Genomic DNA, 5,678 nt, shown 5'->3' with positions numbered 1-5,678 from the left:
GAACAGACAAGTTGCTGTCCTTTTGTTCTTCAGTCTAGTTGTGGAGGACGTCGCTTCACTGGCCCATGTTGGTATTATCATTGCACTCTTCCCAGGCGAGGCAGTCTGTCGCCGGCCACTGGACAGCCACTCATAGCGGCTCCTGCCAGCTGCCAGCCTCTCACAGCAGCCCACTGCAATCCCACTGCAGCCCACACCATTGCCAGCAACTCATGGCAGCCCAGCTCCAGGTTGAGCTGTCTTTTGCCATCTTAGCTGTAGAGGGTGCAGCATCACTGGCCCTCATGTGGGATCCGAACCGGGAGCCATGCTGCTCAGAGCTGGTGCTCCCAGGCCAACTCTTAACCAATGTGTTACATGGCCAGCCCGAGATTGACTTTTAAAAGCGTGGCTACTTAAATCAAAGTGTACTTTAAAAAAAACAAAAAACACTTCATTGAGGTATGAGTGACATACAGGAAACTGTACGTATTTAATGTATGCAGCTTGATGAGTTTCAACACAAGCATACACCCGTGAAACCGTCACCACAATCTGCCATAAACATAGCCATCACCTCCAAAAGTCTCCTCCTGCCCTCTTTACATATTTAATACTATTATTATTATTATTATTTATGTGATGAGAACACTTAACCTAAGACCTACCCTCTTAGCAAGTTTTTGAATATTTCATACAGCATCATTAACTGTAGGCTCCATGCCACATAGGAGACTCCTCGGACCAGTTCATCTTGTAGAAGTGAGCTTTGTACTGGTGGACTGATACCTCCCATGTCCTTCTCTCTGGCAGCCATCATTCTACTCTCTGCCTGTGTGCTTGATTATTTTAGATTCCTTGTACAATGGAGCCATGCATATTTGTCTTTCTGTGTCTGGCTTATCTCACTGAGCATCATGTCTTCCAGGTCCATCCATGCATGCTGCCCCAAATGGCAGAATTTCCTTCTTTTTTAAGGCTGAATAATATTCTGAAGTGCTCAGATTAAAAACAAACAAGAGGGCCGGCCGAGTGGCGCGTTAGTTAGGAGTTGGCTTGGGACGCCAGCTCTGAGCAGCAGGGCCCCGGTTCAGATCCCACATGAGGGCCAGTGACATTGCCCTCTACAGCTAAGATGGTGAACAACAGCTCGACCTAGAGCTGGGCTGCTGTGAGTTGCCGGCAATGGCGTAGGCTGTAGCCCCTGTTTCAGTGGGCTGCTGTGAGCTACTGTGAGTGGCTGGCAGCTGGTGTGAGCTGCCAAGAGCCTCCGTGAGCGGCCATCCGGTGGCCGGCAACCAATCTGCCACAGCCAGGAAGAGCACAATGATAATACCAACATGGTCCAGTGAAGCAACGTCCTCCACAACTAGACTGAAGAACAAAAGGTCAGCAACTTGTCTGTTCCCCTCCCCCAGTTCCCCAATAAAATCTTAAACAAATAAAATAAAATAAAAACCAAACAAACAAGAGGATACAGTCTCTGTCCCAACTATTCAACTGTTAATTGTATTGTGAAAGAAGCCACAGGCAATATGTAAATGATAGGTGTGGTTGTGGCCCAATAAAACTTTATAGATACTAATTGTTGAATTTCATGTAACTTTTATGTGCTATGAAATACTATTCTTGGTAAATTTTTTCCAGCCAGTAAACACTTTAAAAACTATCATTAGCCTGCAGGCAAGAGAAAAATGGGGTGGGTGGATTTGGCTCTCAGGACATGGTTTGCCAACCTCTGATTTAGGACAGTAATTAAACTGTTGTAATGAAAGAAAATTCACATTAAAAAAAAAAGAGATATCAGACAGTTAGCTTTGGGCGTGCTTTGCCACAGTGGCCTTCTGTGACTCTCTGGCAGCTGAGTCCTGTCTCCTCCTGTGTGGTCCCAGGGACAGGAAGGAGCACGAGTCTTGGGGGACAGCCACGTATGTCAGCAAGCACACAGGGAGAGCCACTGGCACCCGGTCACATTTCACAGCCTGGACGACGCTGCCCTCGCCTCTCCCACTCCAGGACATGGTGGGGCAGCTGTTATCTCCCCGTGTCCCAGAAGAGAAAACGAACATGCACAGGTGCTGAGCTCCTGATGAAGGGGAGCTGAGAAGGGAGGCTGGAGGGTCTGCCGCTGGCGTGGCTCTGCTGTGCTGTCCTGCTGGGTGGGGACAGGAAAGGAAGGGCCAGGGGATAGCCTGAGGGTCTGGAATACTGAATCCCATGCTCAGGTTCTGTGATGCTTGCTGCTCTTCAGGGGTGCACCTGCTAATTTAGTCAGACTTTCAGGCTAGGATTTGTTTGGGGTTAGGGTTTGAAAATTTCATCTCCCCTCTCCCAAGAAACCCCGTGTTTGTCCAGTGTGCCATCCAGCTTGTGGGGGAAGAGGCTGTTGAATCCAAGTTCATCAGCTGGTTCACGAAGTCTGACAAGCTCAAGTGCATGCATTGCAGGAGGCTGGTGGCTTTGGCTTCAGCAGACGGTACTTAGGTGAGAGACAAGGAAGATTCCTTCCTGGGTGAGGACCCAGATTTTGTCCCTACATGGATCCTGGGCAATGTGAGGGGAGCACCTGCAGGCACTGCCAGCCAGGTCCTTCTTCCTGAGGCCGGAGGGACATCTGGCACAGCAGATCCATCTGCCAGCTGCTAAGCTGAAGGCTTGGTCCCAGCTGTCCAGCTCGCGTAGTGTGCGCAGCAACGTGCCTCAGACCCCCTGGCAGAAGACTCGCTCAGGATGCGGGCGCTGTGGATAGGAAGGGCAGGAGGCCAAGGGTGGGAGGCTGTGTCGTGGGCACCAGGTGTGGGAGACCTGCCCCTGCAGACTACAGGCGCTGGGTCACCTGGGCTGTGCTCTTGGTGGGGCAGGAAGGGGTGTCAGTACCCTCCCCAGGCAGGTGGCCAGTCCCCTGTGTTTACAACTCCAGGAAGTGACTGCCAGGTCCTTTCTGAAGCAGGCTGGATTGTTGTTGGATGGGAGGGGTTTTCCTTGTGTCAAACTGAACCCCGCCTCCCCCAAGCCTCTCCTCCTGCCCCCTGGGTCCCCTGTTGGAAGCCTGAGTAGCTGACTTGCTGCTGGAACCCGGTGAGTCAGGAGGCAGCCCCAGCCCCGTGCTGCCCACCTGACCCTGGGCTTGAGCAGGAGACAGGAGCGTGTGGGGCACGGCAGAGGTGACGTGGAGCTGGTCGTGAAGGGCATGTGCGGTACATGCCCAGCGGGAGGGACCATAGGGCATAACATGAAGGCTCCTCTCCAACTCTGCCCCCCCCCTCCTTCTGGGTAAAGTCCATCTCCCAGCCATCTTCTCTGCAGGTGCCCTGGTCCTTTCTTCTGAGACCCGGTCACCATTTGTGATTATAGGTGTATCACTGTTGAATTGTGAAATCCCGCCTTTGGGAACAATGTCTGTTCCAGGGCCTGTTCCAGATTGGGAGCGGAAACAACAGCATTTCCCTCTCACAGTTCTGGAGGCTGGAATTCCAAGACCGAGACACCAGCAGATGTGGTGTCTGGTGAGGACCTGCTTCCTGGTTCATAGATGGCCGTCTGCTAGCTGGGTCCTCACATGGCAGAACGGTCTGGGGAGCCCTGGGGGTCCCCTTTATAAGGGTACTAATCCCATTCACGAGGCTCTACCCTCATGCCCTCATCACATCCCCAAAGCCCACCTCCTAACACAATCACACTGAGGGTTAGGATTTCAGTGGGTGAATTTGGGGGAGGAGGAAGCACACTGCCCATAGGGGTGAGAAGGTGGGACTCCTGGTCATGGTGCAAACTGAGGGAGCTGATTCAGCCACCAAGTGGGTGGCCCTGGGTGGGGAGAGGAGGAAGGGGACCCACTGTGGCAGTGCAGACAGAAGCCTCTCTGCTACGTGTCCCCTGCCCGGCATGGCGACACCCTCAGGCGGTAGCTGGCTGCCGCTGGGTGTTGATTACAGTTTGAAATGCCGTACTTCGATCCCACGCTGCTGCACTCCGCAGAAATTCCGTTTTGCTCTAATGAGGTTTCAGTTAGAATGCTGGAAAGAAGAAAGCCTTTTAATTAGATTGGTAGTAATCAAACTCCCAAACCACAGAAGCCTTTCTCGGAGAAGACGAAGACACCAATGCGATTAGAAGGAGGAAAGCCCCCTCCATGGAACACTGGCTAATTTTAAGTCCGTTAAAAACAACAACTCTTTAGTAAATCAAAGCAACAGATATATGTCCTAAAAGAGTTTCTCGGTGCTTTCTAGTAACATTGGAGATTTCAGTGGAACTAGAGGACTTGTGCGATTCAAATGTATGGCTCTATCGGGGGCTATTTGCTCAGTAAAAAAGGATGGATATGTGTTAGCTTCACAACTTTTTCCACCCAAAACCCTGGCATGTCTTATTTTGCAAAGTGGGGTGTATTTTTCCTGTAGCTAAATTAGCAGCTTCTTCTAGACACAGCCCCAGGCCTGGGACCCCCGGCGCTTTTCCCCTGTCCCTCCCCAGGCCTATCCTTTCTGTAGGATTCACAGCCCCCCAGCACCCCCAATCTCACCTCTCAAAGGTGCCCAGGGTGTGAGTGGCTGGGGCAGGGGCACTGATGCATCCAAGTCTCTGCCAACCCCTTACACATTCAACACATTTTTGTTTTAATGAGAAGCTGCATCCATTTCTCATTTGCATCCCAGGCCTCTGACCACGCCCCAGCAGCTGCCGTCTTTCTGCCTGGGGCAGTTCCTATTGGAGGAGCTCCTGATCTCAGCCCCTCCCTCCGCTTGTCTGCATGAGGTCATTAATAAATCCTCTCTCCTGGAGAGGGTGGAAATTGCTAATTTGCAGAGTCCTTCAGGTGGAAATCAAGCACTAAATACTGTCGCACAAAATTCGCTGGTTTTCGCCCGGCTGTGCTGGGCGTAGCCAGCCACGATGAAAGGCTGGCAGCATCCCAGTTGGAAAGGCCCATGTTGACTCGACTCTTCTTGAGGTGCCCAGTGCCAGGGCAAAGCCACAGTTGGTAGGCTTTCCCAAGCTCTGGTGGGGACAGACTTGGGGTCCGGCTCGATCCCACACTTTGGTAGTGGGGACAGGGGCTCTGGAGTGAGAAAGTCAGAATCATTCCTTCATAAAGTCGCCTCACCTTTCTGCCCCGTAGCTTGCTCACCGGGACAGGATTTGCCTGCAGATGTGTGTCAAGGGCCTTGCATGTGGCCTGGTAGATAGAGGATAAGGGGAAAGGCGGGCGGACCCACGGGCACCAGAGGAATGAGTACCACACAGCACTTGATAACGGCACGTGGTGCGGCAGCTGTCACAGGTCAGCTCCCTTTCCTGGGGGAGCGAAGGACAAAATATTTATATTTGTATAAAACTATAAATTCTGGTAATAAACTTGACTTAAAAATTGGACTTTGCAGCCAATTTTATTTTTTAAGTATATAATTTTTTTTTTAAAGATTTTTATTGGGGAATTGGGGGAAGGGGAACAGACAAGTTGATGTTGTTTTTTTTGTTGTTGTTGTTCAGTCTAGTTGTGGATGTTGCATCACTGGCCCAAGCTGGCACCATCATTGTGCTCCTCCCGGGCGAGACAGATCAGTTGCCGGCCTCTGGACAGCCGCTCACAGCGGCTGCTGGCGGCTCACGCTGGCTGCTGGCTACACACGGTAGCCCATGGCAACCCACTGCCACAGGGGCTGCAGCCTATGCCGTCGCCGGCGACTCATGGCAGC

At 51.8% G+C, this 5,678-nt stretch overlaps 1 protein-coding gene across 3 annotated transcripts in view; it reads left to right on the top strand.

The window, feature by feature from the left end:
* LOC109372169 (neuronal acetylcholine receptor subunit alpha-7) overlaps nucleotides 1–5,678 on the top strand; it is an 84,088-nt gene that overhangs the window by 39,795 nt on the left and 38,615 nt on the right. The window lies entirely within an intron of this gene.

This window comes from Hipposideros armiger, unplaced genomic scaffold, assembly GCF_001890085.2.
Source record: "Hipposideros armiger isolate ML-2016 unplaced genomic scaffold, ASM189008v1 scaffold_617, whole genome shotgun sequence".
NCBI classification, from domain to species: domain Eukaryota; kingdom Metazoa; phylum Chordata; class Mammalia; order Chiroptera; family Hipposideridae; genus Hipposideros; species Hipposideros armiger.
This window is presented reverse-complemented; position numbering and strand designations above follow the sequence as displayed.